General features: G+C 36.3%; 1 protein-coding gene across 2 annotated transcripts in view; it reads right to left on the bottom strand.

Annotated features, from left to right (window-relative positions):
- Positions 1 to 1,585: 1,585 nt before the first annotated feature.
- The window catches only part of LOC141745114 (heparan sulfate glucosamine 3-O-sulfotransferase 1-like), a 93,675-nt gene continuing 75,862 nt past the window's right edge, over positions 1,586 to 19,398 (bottom strand). Inside the window, exons 3-5 of one of the 2 annotated variants that reach the window (XR_012587679.1) lie at positions 9,730 to 9,925; positions 8,630 to 8,699; positions 1,586 to 2,361 (exon numbers count right to left, since the gene is read on the bottom strand). The gene's annotated coding sequence lies outside the window, so the exon portion shown is untranslated. The remainder of the gene's footprint in view (positions 2,362 to 8,629; positions 8,700 to 9,729; positions 9,926 to 19,398) is intronic. The other variant, XR_012587680.1, reaches the window with a different exon arrangement.

Below are 19,398 nucleotides of genomic sequence, written 5' to 3'. Positions count from 1 at the left end.
CAGGACATGGGATTTTGTTAATATAATGTTTCTGTCAGTAGGGCACATTAACTTGAACATATTTGCTGTAGACTTCTTGTTAATATTTGGTGGTTGTGATAAATAGTCTTATAGTCTATTTTTTTAAGAACACCTTTTTCTTTTTTAAAGTTTTGTTCCTTCAGAAATGGTCCTAGGGTATAATTTTGGTGCCTTCATTATATGTTTTCAGATCTTAGTTTAAGTGTGGTTACGGGATAATGATATGTATATTTAGGACATTTCAAACTCATGGAACAGCATCCTTCAGGTGTGGTTTTTTGAGACTGCTGAAATAACAGTTCTTTGCTATTGAAAAGTAAAGTCTGTTTTTGTATATTTAGAAATATAGCTGCTATCTGCTTTCTTTTGTATTTCAGGGTTTTTTTTTTTGGGGGGGGGGTATCTCCCCCGTGCTCCCTGGTTTGGCTTAGAATGCAAAATTCCAGGATCATTGCTAACAACTTATGAAAAATACAAATTTAATAACAGTTGAAATCTACACTTCATAAAAAAGTTTAAGAAAAATATCATTAAATTTTCAGCCTTTCTTACCATACAGAGTTCTTTCATTATAAATTGAGTATGACTATACTGAATTTGGGTTCTTTCAGCATGTTATTAATCAATAACATAACTGTAAATGTAGCTGACAGCAGGATCCTACAAGGTTGCAATCTGTAACTTAATTTGAGGTAAATGTTTTTGAGACCAACAACAAACCTATTAATGAACAACCAAGGCCAAGGTACTAAGAAGTGCTAGTGATTTTGAATGTCTTCTCTGAAACTGCCCCTAAGAGGTCCCATTTTTGAAATAGTCTTAATGCAGAATTTTCTTAATGAGATCTGATTTTTTTTTTTGAGCATGAAGTTTGGCACATGTGTAAATGAGGGACTTATATTCGTAATAATTTCTGAGAATCTTAACCCAGAAGCTCACTCATTATGATAAAAGAGGCTCATGTTCAACGCTGTAGGAGCTACTTTGGCCCTGTAGCAGATATTCAGCAGAATGACTAAGGGTCATGTTTTGTGTCATCATGTTTATTCTGTGGCTGTTTCAGAGCCATTTAAACATTGTGTTCAGCTTATTAGGACCCGATGTGTGTAGAAAAAATTTGAATGTATTTTATTTTGTTCTGGAACAATACTATTCTTAGAAGTCAATATTTTTGTTTAATTTAAAGTTATTAAAAGTATAAAGTGTTTATAGGCTTTCAGAAGTCATACAGAGAAAATTCTGTATTGTATTGTGCTAAAACATGTCCTTTTTGTAAATGTGTGATTTAACATGTTGTTCATAGTTGTTTTCCTTTCTTTGGGGAGCCTTTAATTAAAATAATGCTTAATGAATTGCAGTGTGATATTTTTCTCTACTGCATGGGAGCTGGAACCTGCTTTGAAGATTGAAGTCTGAAAACTTGTATCTGGCAATTTGATGATGGTGGGCAGTTTTGCCATTCTGACGAAAAATAAGTTTCTCCTGGTGCATTTCAGTACTTAAAGAAACAAAGACATCATAGTAAAGAGTGTGCAAGTAGAAAGAACATAAAAAACAAGTGAAAATGACTGGATCTTATATTTAGCCAGGGGAATATTAGAGAACTTCTAGCTAAGAAGTTACTTTATTTTGCCAGGAAGGGGACTGAGATATGAAGTTAAAGAAGGAGAATTATCATGAATAATTGAATGAGAATAAATGCATTTTGAAAGGATTTTAATTTTCCTGAAGCTTTTGGACATATACTCTGTCCTTTTGTATCAGTGTGATAACTGCAGTGGCATAAGGTCCAAAACTTACTTAGGTTTTCAAGGTTTAGTCTTGCCTTGCTGAAGAATCAGAGAAAATTATATTCCCATTTAAATGCTTTCTTCACTTTTATTGAGAGAGTAATATGATGATCTTTCCTTTGACAAGACAGAAAGCTGGCTTCACGTGTGTAAATTTCACATGTTATATGAAAGAAAGTTGTTATATACCAAGGACAGATAGAAATGGATGGACATCAGCAAAAAGTTATGGCTCTATTGAAGTAAAAAATATATTTTTCTGATAGATGTAATTAAGCCAGGATTTCACTACAGATGTCCACAAGGATTTGTTCAGATCTGTTTTTATTGTCTTTCATGTTCCTGAACTTAAGGGTCTCCTGACACTTCTGTAGTTATACAGGCAGACAGTTTTTGATTTTGCTTTGAGGGATTCCCATAAGTAGTACTAGGTAATGGCTCATCTGTCCCAAAAGATTCATCCAGTGCAGGGTTGCACAATGGTCTGTTCTTCTATCATTATTTGAATTGTTACAGGCTTTTCCCCCCTTCATAGCAGACTTGTGAGCTCCTAAAACAGAGAAAGAAAACAAGCAAACTATTTCAGTTTGTGAACAAATGTAATCCACATCTGGCAGTATCTGTGGTTGAGAATATCTCTAAGCAGCTTCTGTACCATCTGCACCAACTTTTTTTTGGAGGGAGACTGATAAACAGCAAAAAATAAAAATATTTCCTTTTTGTGCAGTAAGCATCCACTCTTTAAATTTATTTCAAATCTTAACTCTTTATGCCAAGTTCTGAATTATGTTGGGTGATCTGTGTGTGTCATAAACACATCAGAAAAACTTCTAACACTATCTTGACTAAAAAATTAAGCCAGAGTGAATATTAAAAATCTTTTCCTTGTCATTTTCACTGTGCAGGGTTTAAATATCTTTCAATATTTTATATCTTCCTTACTTTTTTTTACCGAAGTTTTCACTGAATTTATTTTGAAAAGCTTTATTCACAGAAAATTCAATTCCTTTTTCATCTTTAAAAATATTTCAATAAAAATAAGGATTTGAAGCTTGTCAAAAGGTATACAAACCATAGCTTTGATAACACTAACATTTTTTTGTGGTGTTTTCCTTGTTTGTAGAAAGGACTTCTTAGATAGAAAACATTCTCATAAGGAATCTATTAATAATCTCAAAATCCATTTATGTTATGCCCTTGCTCCCAAACTATTGCAAAATACTTCTAAAACCAGACTCAGAAATACACAGGTGAAATGCAGGACTACATAAAAATGACCATAATTACTGTCTAAAAATTGGTCTTTTGAATGAGAATATTAACTTTTTAATGTTCCAATTTATAGCCAGAAAATGCATATTATCAGACAATGTAGTGAAAAGATTTGTATCTTCTTACATGTATCTTCTTACATCTTAAAATGAATGAACTCTGAAGATGTTAAGCCTTAGAAATGAAAACCTTCTTGGGATTATTCTGCTTTTCTCCCTGAGTTAGGATGTGGCTTAATTCTGTTTTGATTCCTTCTCCTCTGTTATAATTACACTAGAAGGTGCTCTGAAATGTATAAAGTATGATTTTGTTTAGATGCAAAACATTGCAAATGAGCTGAAACTCGTGGAACTCAAGGTGACAAGAAGCCTTAGAAGGTTTAATATGAGGTGATAATTTAGCAGGCTATTAAGTTCCCTCAGTCACCTCTGCTGTTGAACCTAGTAATTTTGTTTTACCATAGTTTGCCTTTCAAAAGGTTACCTAATTTTAACTGAAACATCAAAAGGTGGTACCCTTATTTTTCTTGGTAAATTCCACCCCATCCCCCTGATTAGTCAACTTATTTAAGATCTTGATTTGCATTTCTCTTTTTTTGGCTTCTTGTTAGGCTATTCCTTAGGAATTAGATAATTCTCTATTACCTAGTATTTTCGCCCTGTAAAGACAGTTTGTATCACTCTGTGATAACTGAAGCCCAAACAGCTCCCCTGCAGCTGAGTTCGAGCAAAAATAAGATGCATTCCAGTTGGTCACTGATAGCTGCAAAGTTAAAAATGCAAACCAGTACCAATATTTAGTGCCAAACTTTTCAGTACAAAATGTTTTGTGTTTTTTTCTCTTTTCACAGTATACTGCTTTTCATTGAAAGTACAAGGATTTCAGTATTTAATACTATTCAAATAATTAAAAGTTCCATCTATTTCTGGCAATTGTTTCATGTAATGTATTTTTGAATAAAAATGAAATTATGAATTCAGAAAAGATTAAGGAATAAATTCTAAATATCAATTTCTTTCAACTAGTGCCCAAAAGAGTGAAAGGACAATTATGGAAGGTGATAATGTATAGTCATGATTCATTCTTCTTAAACAGTTATATAAGTGGGAAATTATTTAAATAGAGATTGAGTATTCTCTGACTGCCTTGCTCTTGATTTTTGTTTGGGCCTTAATCTTGTTTCTGGTATTGAGGAGTGTTTGTCTGTAATTAAATACAAAGGTAGCTATTTCATCATTCATTTGAGTGTTCTAAGATCAAACCAATTTTGATCCTACCAGTTCATTTTACAATTTTTTTTCAGATACAGTCTGCCAGATGATATTGGTGAATGAAATAATTAAGACTTGCTCTTTTCAGCCTTGTTTTATTTAGAGGTACAGTCATCTGAATTTTAAGAGAGAACTGCCTTATGCATGTTACCTGAGCTAGCAGCTGTCCAGAATTTCTCAGTTCGTGTCTCATCAAGAAGGGGCAGGGCGGGGGGGGCGGGCAGGGGATGGGGAAAGGTAAGCAGGAAAAAAAAGAAAGCTTTTCGGGTAATGTGGCTCTGAGGAATAAAGGCAAAGTAGCGATCAGTATTTTGAAGAGTATTTAAAAGGGAGTGTATCCCTTTTGTATCCCCCATGGCCATCGTAAGAGAGGAAGATGTTGCTCTGCTGAATGCATATGAACTGTGCAATTTATTTAATTTTTTGCTTTTGCCAGAAATCAGACTTTAGGATCTTTTCTGCACCAAAATTCAGCACAGTCTTTTAGTGTTGTTACTGCCCAATAGTGCCTGACTGTACAAAGGAAATAGTTTAGTCATGCTGTTTGCATTAACATTGGAGCAGGCTGCCCAGAGAAGCTGGGCAGTCTCTGGAGGTTTTCAATACCTAAATGGATAAAGCCCCAAGGAATTTCACCTGATCTCAAAGCTGACCCTGCTTTGAGCAGGAAGCTGCACCTAAAGACCTCCTTACATCTGCTCTACCTGAAAGTTATTTTTGTGGGGGTGGTGTTAATTGAACCATTTTATGTGATAGGGCTGTAACACTGAGCTCTATCTGTAGGAGAAAAGAAGTGTATCTTGAGATTGTTCCACCCCAAAGATCACATCTGAGTTAGCCTAATCATTTTCAACAGACCAGTGAGAACTTGTAAGGGTTTGAAGGACAGTGAATTGTGGATTGACCTAGGATATAGTCACTGCAGAGCTGATGTTTTTGGTGGGCTAGTTCAATAGTTGATTGCTGCATGTCCTGAACTTTGTAGCTGAACAGTCAAACTGCATCTTTAATGTTGCCAGCTCAAAAGTTTTCCCAAGTATTACATTTAGCAAAATGAAAAAAAGCAAATAATGAATGGGTTTATTAAGATACTACTGTTTTGAAAATTGACATTTAGCTCACCCTTGTTTTTTCAATTAATCACAATATGGTAATCTTTTTCAGCTCAGTTTCTTCAATTATCATTGGAATGAAATAATTTTATATGCTACTGAAGTCTGCTATTGAGAAATCAAAACTGTAAACCTCAGATAACTTCCCAGTTGCAGTAAAGATAGGAGGAGGGTGGGCTAAATACTGGCCTAGTACTTCCCCACTTCCCTTCTAGTTGTCCTTCTACCAAATGATGCCCCAGTTCTGTCTTCCAGTGGCCCTGTTCTGTTATCATTGACATGTGCTTAATTAAAGAAAGATCAATGTAGTCCAAAACATTGATGAAAGAGAAACGGAATGAAAAGTGAGAATACTGTATGGAAAATATTTTTTGTTACTTTTCAGGGGGGAAAAGAGGGAGACTGTAATTTAGCATCAAACTAAGATGGTATGATTTCTGTGGACTAGCCTGGCTTCTCTAAGTGCCTTGAGTCAAGATTCCTGCTCCTTTACTATGTCAGTTCCAACCTGTTTGACTTGATTTTTTTTCTTTTTTTTTTCTTTTTTTTTTTTTCTTAAGCACACTAACCCAGTAAAGTATGATAGTGACAAAAAATGAATGTCTTTTGATCATGACAGTATGCTGTTTGGACAAGCACCTGTTCTGGGGCGTAAGAGGGAGCAAGACTGTATAGATGGCTTGAAAGTAGAACTAAATCTCAGCAATAAGCATGATTTGGAAGCACAGTTTGAGGATAAAGTTGTACTTCATGACCAATGTAATCTAACAGTTTACTCTTGCGAGAACAGGAAAGTTTGATTCCCAGCTGTATGATCCCACCTTTTCCCTCACACCAGCTCTAGGGCTTAACTGATTGTGTGATAAATTGATTCAAGTCTTTAAATCATAGACAAACTATTCACTCTCCTTTCTTTGTCAGGTTAGTTTTCTTCTGGTTCAACAATTTCAATTGACTCAATGCAGGGTATGATGTGTGGGAGAGCCAGAGCAAGTGGAATGTGAAAGGAGAAAGAACAGTGTATATAGTCAGAAGTAGGAGGAACAAGATCCCCCCCTTTTGGTAGTGATGAACTAGGAGATCAATTCGAGACCTAATGCCTAACTTAATCCCATGCTGTCATTTTTCACAACAGCCCTACAGTTGTTTTCATAAAAAATATTTCTTAGGTATTATCTTTATTTCATATCAAAGTTAAATACTGAATGTTCCCTTTTCCTGGACCAGTTCTGGGTAACACACTGGTTTGAAAGCCCATGTCTGATCCCCTTTGCTAGGTCTAGCAAGTTACAGAATTTGACAATAAAAATTCTCAGTATGAGCATGATTTCCACTTTCTATCCTTGCTTTGACTGCTGATACTAGCAGATGGCTTCTTAAAAAGATAATTAAAAATGCACACCTTTCTATCACTTGAAGTCATCTCTTGCTTTAGATATGATGTTTAACTCACAAAATAGCTTAATTTAGAACTGCTAGTGGTCCATCAATTTAGCTATTTTGACAGTGATCCAGTGAATGCAAGAAGTCATAGATGTGCCCAACAGCATAATCTGTGTATTTAATTAGCAATGCCAAAACTTCTCTGATTTCAGAAGCAGCATTTTCTTCCAGTTTACCCTAGTGGTTGGAAATATATATTTTGAATGTCTGACTGTAATATGGTAGAATGCATATTTATTAATAGTATCCAAATCTGAAGAGATTCCTGGAAGAATGGAAATCCACTGTACAGAATATGATGTCTGACTTGCATTTTCTTCTTTCCAATTTGCATAGTTAATATTATCAGAGGTGCATTTGCCTGATTGTTTCGTTACAATGAGGTTTATCTAGGACCACAAAGCTGAAAATTTAAGAATGAAACTGTCTGGGATTTTGGAGCTGGTAGAATTGTGTGGGAAGGCTTTTCATGTGCAGTTCAACAAGTTTGAATGTAGTTGATGTGATTATGTCAAATCTGAGATTCTTAGATATTTGACTTGTTTTATTTGGTTTGTATCTCTTTATGTTCGATGCATAAACTTGATTTAAACTCAGGAGCACTATGAATTGAATGACCATGCTGGGAAATGAGATAATCTGACTTAAAAAAAATAATAATTATATGCACATAGCTACAGTAATTGCTAAGTAATTTGCTACTTAGGAAGTAAAACCAGACGTCTTTTCATATGAATTAAATTGTCAGTTTCAGCTCTAGCAAATTCTTTAGAAAGACTAATCTTGATTGAAAGACATCAAATCACAGATAAATTACAAATGTTTCAATAGGCCATCTATCTTCATGATTAAGGTTTTGTGCCTTATTGTTCTTTGAACTTCAGCCTCCAGTAATATCGTAGGAGTCAGATTTCACTCTTAAGTGTTTTCTTACTTCATGGTCTCATATTAGGTAAGTAGGAGATTTGGTAAGTGTTTATGCTTAAAGCAACTTTTTGTGACACTTTCTGTTCACTGAAAAGAGGAAGAGATTAGCTCCCTTTACTTGACCATAATTATTTTCATAATTTATATTAATATAAATTGTTACGAATAATTTCCTAGAAACCACTGCAGTCATAAATAATATGCCCTGTTAAAGGGAAATTTGCCAGAAGAGGAGCCGAATACATTATAAACTACTGCTATGGTTCTGAACAGTTTTCTTCTTAGGCAAGTATCTGGGTCTTCAAATGTGTGCTTATAGGGAAGACAGAAAAAATATTAACTTCCAAAACTGAATATATACATAATTGCATACCAGCATGGGGCGTTACATTAGCAAGTAAATGAAGCATAGATTTTAGAATATGTTGTGTACTTTTCCACATCTGATGCAATGTAATTTCTAAATGGGAAGTTTTGAAGATTGTAAATTATATCACTAGATGGCAGTCATCGCCAAGTGAAATGAAATAGCCACCTAAAGCATCTCAGGGTTTTATTTTGAATTTAATCTCTTAATATTGAATATAGATATAAATGTTAGGCATGACATTCTGCTGTGTCCAAATCCAGGTCAGATATAAATTATGTTCTTTCATAGGTCTGTTAACAAGATATAAGATACTACAAAAGGCCATTTGCAATGCGTTCTAGGGCTTTGAGGATCCTGTTAGAATCTTCAAATTGTTTTATCTGGATGGTGTTTTGTTTTGTTTAAAAAAAAAAAAAAAGTAACCAGCCAGGAAGTTAGGTGTCCAGTGTCCAATATCCAAAGTGACTGTTTCTGATGTAGTAAGACTCAGAGCCTAGAAGACAGGAAATGAACCAGTGAGTATAAACTGTTATAAGCAGGAGGCAGATGCTGTTGCAGAACAGCAACAGAGCATACTGGATAATATGTAAATTGAAACATCTAAAATAGTGTCCATTTGTAGGATTTGAGTAAGTTTAAAACAAGACAATTGTAGAAAAAAATTTGATGGCATGGAGGAAACAAATACAGCAATTGTGAAATCAAGATAGTAATTTAAGTCATTAGCTGATATAAAAGCAACTCTAGTTTTCTGTGTATTTATTAATCAATAACTGTGCCATGTCACAAGTATGCCATATAGCCACTGGAAAAGGAAAATAATCTATCACAAACACACTGTATAGGTCCTTTGTGACACTAGAAAAAAGAGAAATAATTTGGCTACAACTTCTTAGCAGAGTTCCCTTAGGTTACAACAACCACTGGTTGCAAGTAGGTGCAGAAACATAGCCAGTACCCCAAAGGAAGTGATTATCCCCCTCTATTCAGTAGACCACATCTAGAATATTGCATCCAGTTTTGGTCCCTCAGTACTGGAAAGACATAAACTGGAGCAAGTTCAGTGGATGGCCACGAAGATGGTCAAAAAAGGGTTGTAGCTCATTCCCTATGAGGACAAGCTGAGGGGACTCAGCTTCTTTGCTTTTGAGAAGATAAGGCTTTATGGGGACCTAACAGTGGCTTCCCAATAGAAGGTTACCAAGGTGACCTAGGCCCTTTACAGTGATCCATACAGTGGATGGGAGACAATGGACATGAGTTGAAAGAAGAGAGGTTCTGACTTGATATAAGGAAGAACTTTTGACCATGAGGACTGTCAAGCATTGTGAGATTGTGCAGCTTCATCCTTGGAAATTTTAACAGCCCAACTGGATAAAACAGGTTTCCGAATGTGGAATGAAACAAGGTCAGAGAAGGCACGCTGCCACACAAAGGCAATAAGCTGAATAGCAGATGACATCCTAAAGTAGGATATATGAAATAGTGTAATAGCTATTGGAACATAAATTTGCCATACTTACTTCATTTACTTGTTTCCAGCTTTCAGTATGTTAAATGCTATCATCCCATGCACATTCTGGATGTCTCTTCTAATTTTCTTTGGTTTCTTGTGCTCTTCTCTTGTTCTCACTTAAAGAACTCCCAAAAGGCTTTCCTTATCTTCCCTGCTTTATCCACTACACTAATTTTTCTTCCAGTGAGAAGAGATGGTATCACCTGTACAAAAAAAAGGAAAAGCTCCATCTTTATTTGGAAAGGAAAAAAAATTCTCGATTATTTTAGCTGTTCTGAGGCAGCCGAGGAGATACTGAACCTAAATCAACATCCTAGTTTGTAACAACTTTTAATTGTTGTTACAAACTAGAGGATTTTTAAAGCAAATGCTTCATTTCATAGAATCCTAGAATGGTGTGGGTTGGAAGAGACCTTACAGACCATCGAGTTCCAACCCCCCTGCTATGGTCAGGGACACCTTCCACTAGGCCAGGTTGCTCAAAGCTCTGTCCAACCTGGCCTTGAACACTCGCAGGCATGGCACATCCACAACTTCTCTGGGCAACCTGTTCCAGTGTCTCACCACCCCCATAGTGAAGAATTTCTTCCTTGCATCTAATCTGAATCTACCCTCTTTCAGTTTAGAACTGTTACCCCTTGTCCTATCACTACAAGCCCTTGTAAAAAGTCCCTCTCCAGCTTTCTTGTAGGCCCCCTTTAGGTGCTGGAAGGTTGCTATAAGGTCTCCTCAGATTCTTCTCCTAGCTGAGCAACCTGTCTTCATAGGAGAGGTGCTCCAGCCCTCTGATTATCTTCGTGGCCCTCCTCTGGACTTGTTCCGTGTCCCTCTTATGTTGGGGGACCCAGAGCCCAGAGCTGGATGCAGTCCACCAGGTGGGGTCTCACTAGTCATGGGGGAGAATCACCTTCCTCGACCTGCTGGCCATGACTTTTTTGATGTAGCTTGGGGATATGGTTGGCTTTCTGGACTGCAAGCGCGCATTGCTGGCTCATGTTGAGCTTCTCATCCACCAACACCGCCAAGTCCTTCTCAGGCCTGCATGTTCTCAGTCCATTCTCCACCCAGCCTGTGTTCGTGCTTGGAATTTCATGTCTTCATTTCCAGTCTCCGACAGAATAAATCCTCTGTGTGCTCAGCCACAGGCAACATCTCACTTTTTCTATTATTCACAATGAATTAACACTGACATAGCACCCTTTCTTCCCAGATTTCAGGTGCTATGCACAGTATCTTTGGGTGTGTGAGGGATGAAATAATTACCACTACCCTTTTCATATATACACTAATAGCAGTAAAGATTAGGTAAGACTCAGCTTCTCTCTCCCTTGCTTGTATCTGAATAGTGCTTTCTTCCACAAGCAGCAATTCGAAAGGAATTAATCAGCGTGAGTACAGGTAGTAAAATCAGCCATTGAACTTAAGAGAATGGCTCTTTTGCTGCTTCCAACGACTGCACCAGGAGCAGATAAGAGCTGTTGCAACAACCAAGCAAGACAGGGCTGAGATTCAGTTCCGAGTAAACCTAGAATCAACAAAAACAAGTTCTGGGGTTTCCACTGTGTTTTCTGTTAACAACATAAAGAGAGCTGAGAGATCTACTGATTTATTTTATTTTTTTCCCCCTCTTTCTTAACAGAAGTCAGAAATACACTAAGTAGTTCTGCTGGAAAATGTCCTACTGACATTAAATTAAATTTCGGATACTTCTGCTGTTGTTCTTTGCTTGAATAAATTTAGTGGGAGGATGCAAGAACTGTTTATAATTACATTCATCATTTTAGTTGTTCTCATTCTGAAAATTTAATGATCAAACCAGATAGGTCTTTTGTGTTTTATGTCCATGTTTAAAGATCATTATGGACATGAAAGTCAAAGAACATGTGCTTCCTGGCATATTGAGGAATCAATTTATTTAGACCATCTGAGTAGCTGTTGCATTCAAATATTGCAATATTTGTGACTCAAAAGACAGTTTATTTGGATTTTGTTCCTTAAACATGCTTTACATTAATGTTGCAGCATACAAAGTTTTCCTATTTACTGTAGGGTCTTCAGAAAATTAAGCTATTATTTTTTTAAATACTTCTGTTGTTAGAGGTCTGATTTACGTAAATTCCATGATCCAAGCTGAACTTGTTGAGAAGAGCTGAATTCAGGTAATGAACTTGCTTTCATATGAACGTTAACGATCTTAACAAAAATTAAAGTGCAGCAAAGTAAGCCTTTGAGTGGATTTAGAATAGCAGAAATGCATTCCACTAAGTTTAGGTCAGAAGGCTCTATGCAGATATTCTTCCCTTCCCCCTACAAAAACCAGTTTGTAATTAGCAGCCCTGAATCTAGCAGCAGGAAGTAAGATTTCACAGAGTTTCAAGGTGGAACTTGATTAGCCTTTCAATGTTAAAATTAAAGCTGTGAGAGCTCAGGAAGATCTGCCAGCTCAGCAGACTCCTAGGTTTGTTTGCTTAAAATAAAGTTTTTGCTATTCCTTTTGCTGTCATTAAGGTGAACTTAGTTAAAACAATGAAAAAAATAGAACAAATTTCGGATAGCTTGAGGGTCCCTATAAATTAGAAGAGCAAGAGATTAGTAAGAATAAAAAACAGACTAGAAGGAGAGGTTCATTTGTTTTTGGTAATTAACATTTGTAAACAAAACTATTTGTACACAAGAAGCTGGATGTCTGAGCCCCAGAACCTGTACTGTAATTCTAATTTGCATTGACACTGCAATTAACTTTGAGGAAGAGATAATTTTGTTTATATTTAAATATTATGAACTTTTTATATGTTTAAATATTTATATTTAAATCTTATAATCTTGCTATGCATCTGTCACCATAGGGTCTTCATGTTTTTTGTTCTTTGCCACAATCTTTGTTGTAAATTTTAAAGTGTGCCCTTAAAGATGAATGATCTGTTGCATGTCTACCCTAATTTGAGTTGTGTGTTGCACAATCTTTTGTTTTCTCATGACAAGGGTATGAAGAGTTTTGCACAACTTATTCAAATGTTGAATTACCCACTGGCATGGGTCTGATACTGCAAACTGTAATTAGCAAGATGGAGGCAGTCTCCATTACCTCTTATGTCAAAATTATCAATATAGATGTGCATTAGATCCAGAGAAGCTATAGAAAAGATCATGACATGGCATATTTTCATGAATATTTTCACCATCAATGCTGCATGAATGCTTCTAGTCCCTGACCTATTCCTATGGTGAATTTGTATTTGTCTGAGATGGACAATGTATAAACTGTCAGAGTATGTTTTCTAGTGAGAGAAAGAAGTATCTTTTGTAGTATCTTTTGTTATCTTTATGCTTGATGTTGCATTAATTACAAAAACTGAAACAGGTATTGTTTTACTATAAGCACTGCTCTTGAGCCTAAAGTAGTACACAAAACCAGTACCTACCATATAGTCAAAAGAAAATTTTCATGTTGAGACTTTACTTTTTACATCCACTGATTGCAGGTTTTTTGCATTGCTCAAAGACCCGAACCCCTGTAGCAATGAACTTCACGGTTCAAAGGATGTGGGCTATTTAAGATTGGCTGGGTGCTGAATTTTAGAGAACTCACCCCTTCCTCCAGAGGTGTTTCCTGGATATGTTCACATCTTTTACAGTCATATAAAAGACAAACTGAAATAAAGAAAAATAGTCATTCAAAATGTATGTTTAATTTGCAGTGAAATTAGACTGTACAGTCTCTATCCCAGCTCAGTTCTGTTCAGCGTGCAATTTTGTGATAAATGATGGAAAAGACTACAAAATCTCCCCATCTGTTGCCACTCAGCTGGAACCATTTATAAGCATACATACAGAACTAAACTGAGATATTAGTGTTAATCTTCCAATTTCTTTTCCTTTTTTCTCCTCAGTCATTTCTGGTATGTGTTCAACCAATCAATTCTCACTTATATTTTGGTCCAAACCAGAAAAGTCAGCCTAGAAGACTGGCCTCCATATTTTCACATAAACTGTTGGCAAGTGTTGACATGGCACAACGCAGTATCATATACTTGCTTAGATCTCAAAAGCACTATAGCTTTAGATGATCAATGTTTTCTTAGGCTAGTTGCTTTGCTGATAAAGCAGAGTAAGTTGACCAGGGCAGAACAATGCAGTAACTCATCTCTATTGCATTTGGAACGTGAGTTAGCATGAATATATCAGCACAATCTTGCGTTCTTCCATGTAGGCTGACTCTCCTGATGTGAAAACAAGTCCTGACATTTCTCACTTTATTCTGCCATGAATGAGTGAAATCCTGGCAACAAAGAAATTGATAGCAAAAATTCCTGTAGGTCATTGCTGTCAGGGTGTTGCCACTAGATGCCAGTTTCATTTTGTTAGTAAGAAAGAATGAAGTGATGTCAGGTGCATGCCTTTTGAAGCAGAGGTAGGGTCAAAAGCACAGCCTTATGTTTTCTTTGCAGGGGAGCGCAAAGGAAATTAATGTTTGGGTGTTATAGTCCAGGAAGCTTCTGTGTTTGTGCATAGAAACTTGGCATCTTAGTTTAGGCACCCAAATTAGGTGTTTCATACTAAAGCATATAATCACTCCTGTTGGTGTGGAAACTGCAAATTAATTTTATATCTGTTCAGCTTTTTCTTGGCCTGATGATTATACACACCAGCTATTTATCTATTCTGTTTCTTTACACTGTCTTCTAGGCTATGATTTTATGATTCTAAAATGTTCTTTCCTTTTATGGAAAGACATTCACTTTTTCTGAAGTTGAAATGGCTTTAAATCAATCTTGCTGCAGGATAGCCTTTTAGCTCTGGTTCAGCATTATACAAGTTATTCCTATAGCTTTTACGTTTGAAGTCAAGTCCTGTTACCTTGGAAAATGCCTGATGGGGTTCATACTGTGCTTGCAGCAAATTTGCATGACAACTTTTTTACTTTAAAGAAGGCCAAAAATATTGAGAAGGCTTGTGACAATTTAGTCTTCCCAGGAGAAAGCTTCCTTATTCCTTACGAATACTGGTGACTGGGTGTTCCTGTAACACAAGTTTCTTCTTGCTGTTATCTTTATTCGTTGCTTGTGTACCTCATTTTCCTGGCCCCGGAAATGGGTTGCAGAATGAAACCATTACACATTTAATGACAACTTCCTGCACTGCCCATCACCTCACTGAGGGAACTGGGATGGACAGAACATAACCCATGGTGAAAATAATGCAAGTTGAGACTTGCAAGTGGGAGAGGGTAGGAGTTTGTCTTGAACTGAGCCTGGGGAAGGGGGAAGAAAGATGTTTCCATAAGTGTTTGTTTAATTACTTACTCTTTCTTTTTCCCAATACCTGAATCAGTGATTAGAAGTGTTAATTGGCAATAAATTAAATGAAGTAAAAAATAATTCCCTGAGTGATAAGACTGCTTTGCCTGTGACAGTATTTAATTTCTTCAGATCTGGAGGCAAAGTCCACAAGGAAACGGGCTCATAAGTTCCTCTATACTTTGTTTTTGCTGCCTAGTTTCCCTAGAACATGTCTCTGGTACAGAGTTGGAGACAGTTGGATGGGAACAGCTATTTGTGGACACTCATCTAGGAATAACTCCTATCTAGTTTACATCCTTGGGCTAACCCAAACCTCTGTCCTCTTGTCAGGTGACAGAACTAAGACTTTCAAATATCTTCATGTGTACTTAGTTGTACTCTTAGGAATTGCCTCAGTTGAACTTCCATTCTATAAGTGTATTTTGAAATGTTAATCACCAGATAAGAATTTTCTACCTTGAATCCTAATTCTCTACTGGTTTGCACCTTGTGTATTAATTTGCACACATGCAGAGTGAAATTAGGTGTTAAATGAAACCAGTCCAGTTTGGTAACAAATTATGTACCCTTTGAACAGGTGTAAATTATTGTGATGAAATGCAAAGGAGTAGGGAACTGAACTGTTTGTGGCAAAATGAAGTGATTTTGTCCGATAGCTTTTCCATAATGTAGAAAATATAAAACATCTTTTTGCCTGTCTTTATAACTATTAAAACATCTATGTGTATCGTCAGATGATACCAGCCAATAATCAACATTTAGGGCCTGAAATGCCATCTTTCTCTTTCTTAAGGTGTTAACAACCATCACAGTAACAGTTCTTAAAAGAAAATATTTCATTTAAATAATGACAGTTCAGTGTAAGCACCAAAATTTTTGTCAAAATAACTTTTTTTCTGAGATAATGACCATTGATTACTAAGTGGGAGTGATATCCTGTGGTTTCCAAAACTAGTACTGACTGTATTCTGATGAATAAATTGCACTAAAAACCAATTTTTATATGTACTGTTTATATGTACAGTTTAGAATTCAATACTTAGTGGAAATAAGTATTCACAGAACCATAGAAATATTGTTTGGAAGAGACCTTTGAGGGGCATCTAGTCCAACCTCCTGCTCAAAACGAGACTATTGCCAACACTAGATAGTCAGCTATGGCATTTTAATGCAAAAAGAGGGCATATAGGAAGAGGAAACTAGAATAGGTGCCAAAGGAAGGTGCTATGAAAGCATTGCTCGAGCACTTAGGGATGAGATCTCTAAGGCCGAGCTTAGCTGGAGCTAAAACTAGGTAGGAACATAACAAGTAGACATCAATGATGCTACAAGTACACCAGTAACAAAAGGAAAACATAGGTCTGTTGATGAAAGGGTCTGATCCTGTATTATGCTATTTCCAAAGCTTTTCATTTGCCTGCTGTTGACTAAGCAACACCTTATGCATTCTTGATGGCTAGATTCACAATGCAGGATTCCATTAATGAACCAAATACTGTATTATTTCATCCAGTTGTTTTACAACCTGCTTTTAATTTGCAATATCAAGTTCTATGTATGTCAGTAAGATCAGAAATGGATTTTAAAACTTTTTCTTATTGCTCCTTTGTGACTAATTACACCTCAAGTTAAAATAGCACTCCACCAGAGAGGAAAAAGTCATTTGTTATCATTGTGGCAGGCATTGCAGTTATAGAAGTTGTATGTTTCCTGTTGATATTAGGCTATAGCTCATGAAACTTCAGCTGGTTACAGCTAAGTCAGTGTAACTATGTGAATTTCTGTCAGGTAAGGATCTGACCCTCAAAAAAAAATGAACTCAAAACAAGCCTCAAGTTGCTAAGAGATAATGCATTAACAGATTTTTATTAAGACTTTTTGATATTTTCTCATTAAAACAATTATATCAAAACAAAGTAATTCTGATGTTTACAAAGTACTTAGCATTCAATATGATTGCTTCCGTAACTTATTTTTTCCCATTGTCTCAACTTCTCTAATTCGTCTCTTCCTCTTGTCTGCCAGTAAAGGTCCTTCCCCATGCTTAAAAAGGAAGGTATCCAAGCATCCTGTTTGATACTCAGACTGCATTCTCTTTCTCAGTGTTTTCTGTGCCAAAAAAAAAAAAAAAAAGAGGAAGCAAATTCTCTTGGAATTTGGAAAGAAAGCATCTCTCTCTCTCTCTTTATGCTGAACGCGGCATTACAATACCTCTCTTCCTTTGCTCCTGTGCTTGGAAAAGTTTGAATTTCCCAATGATGGTCAGTACTGGAAAACATGTTGAATTGTTGTTAAAAAGGAACACCAAAAGAGATTCTTAAGTAGCTACGTTTTTTTGTTCTGAGATGGTTTCCATCATTATAGAGCAAGCCTATGGGAAATAACTTTCAGCAGTTTTTGTGTGCTCCCGTGCTCTTGCTCTCTCTCTTCCTGTGCTTATTCATGCTCTCTCTCTGACACTCATGCACTATTAGTCTTGATTTAGAGAAAAAAATCCTGAAGGCTTTGAAAAATAAATTACAGAAACTGGAACACGCATCTGACAACAATAAGAACAGGTTTCCTATTTGATTATATCTGTCCTTTATTAAGATGTCCTGTCTTTTAGGTTTTCTAGTGTGACTATTTAAAGTTTATAGCTATTTATCAAATACTATTGGAAGTAATGTGTACAAAGTGCTTTAGATGAGTGCCGCATATTTCCATTCTCTGACGGTGTTCTACAGCCAATGACTTAATGATATCAGTTGGTTAGTGCTTAATTCTGTGTTCTTTATTTTCGGTCTATGACTGAAATAGGGGCATGATTTCTTATCTGTGCATCATGGCAATCAAATATACTTTCAAAGCTGACAGTTCACTCTCTAGTTTGCCCGAAAAGTGAAAGGCCAAAAATATTCTGAACAGAGAAAAGCAAAGTCATCATGAACGAACATCCTTTTGATCTTGCAGTGAGGAAAGAAAATTAATTGGTAGAGCTACCAAACGCGGACATAAAAGGGAATACCACTAGAAAAAGCCAACTGAACTGCTTCAGCTAAACACTTGGCCACTTGTATGACTAATCTGCTAGCAATAGTTTGAAGTCTTCAAACGGATAATGGCCTGAACTTTACAGATGCTTGAATTTGCAGTGTTTTACTAAAAGGAAATATTTTAAAAATTCAAAATAAAGTATTAAAAATGATAGGACCTCAACTATATTCCTGTTAAAACTCATGCGTTTTGCTGTGACTTTCAGTGAAAACAGAATCAAGCCTTTATGTTGCCTCTGGTAATTTTTAAGTTGCTAATATTGTAACACTGGTTAAATTAATATTGATAATGCCTACAACCCTAGTGCTTATATTGTTCTAAAATGACTTTCAATATGAATAAATGACTGGAGTAAAAAAATGTGTAGCTGTTTAGAGGACAAATACTTTTAAAAATGTGTATTATACCCAGTACCATAAAATCACAAATTAAATGCAGCAGGTTTTCTGTCTGTCATCTAAAATAAGTTCATTAATTCCAGAACCTGCCATGAACTAAGAGCTGTCATTCCTCATTAAGTTGGGCTCTGAAACCCCAAAGATCAGACAAGACAAGGTGACTGTCTTGTTAGAAAAGTCCCCGAGGGCATTTGGGTGATTATCAGATTCTGAAGGGCAGCCTAGTTCTTCTAGATAAGTAGCTTCCTTAAGGCCTGCTTTTCTAGGAATTATCATGGATCTGCTTACTGTGGGCTTCATAGCAGATAAAAACACCTTTCCAAGAGTCAACCGGAGCTTTTAAATAAAAACATGACAACATAACTTAGAGGAACTCTTGGCAGAACTCGACAGCTTGGTGTCATTTGAGTATTTGAATGAAGATATTAGCTGACGTGCAAGCAGAGTAGAAACTGCTGCCAAGACAAGGTTTGGACAAAACTCCTGTAGGTATATTTTGCAAGGCATCTTCAAAGTGGGTGGTCTTTTCAGGTACATTTAGACTGGGGGGAAAAGGAAAGAACAAAAGGAATGAGGAAGACTTTTAGCCTTCGATAAATTAATATAGGACATTGGAAGAGCAAGAGAAAAATAGAAACAGACACCTTTAAAACTACAGCATTGATGGATAAGGTGTCACAGTGGTCGTGGATAAGAGAAGAGCAACTGACATCATCTACCTGGACTTGTGCAAGGCATTTTACACTATTCTGCACAACATCCTTGTCTCTAAACTGGAGAGACATGGATTTGACAGATGGACCACTCGGTGGATAAGGAATTGGCTGGATGGCCACATTCAAAGAGTTGTGGTCAATGGTTCGATGTCAAAGTGCTGAGCAGTGACGAGTGGTGTTCCTCAGGTGTCAGTCCTGGAACTGGTACTATTTAACATCTTTGTCA

The sequence above is a fragment of the Larus michahellis genome, chromosome 6, assembly GCF_964199755.1.
Source record: "Larus michahellis chromosome 6, bLarMic1.1, whole genome shotgun sequence".
Taxonomy (NCBI): Eukaryota; Metazoa; Chordata; class Aves; order Charadriiformes; family Laridae; genus Larus; species Larus michahellis.
Note: the sequence above shows the minus strand (reverse complement) of the source record. Positions and strands in the feature narration are given on the sequence as shown.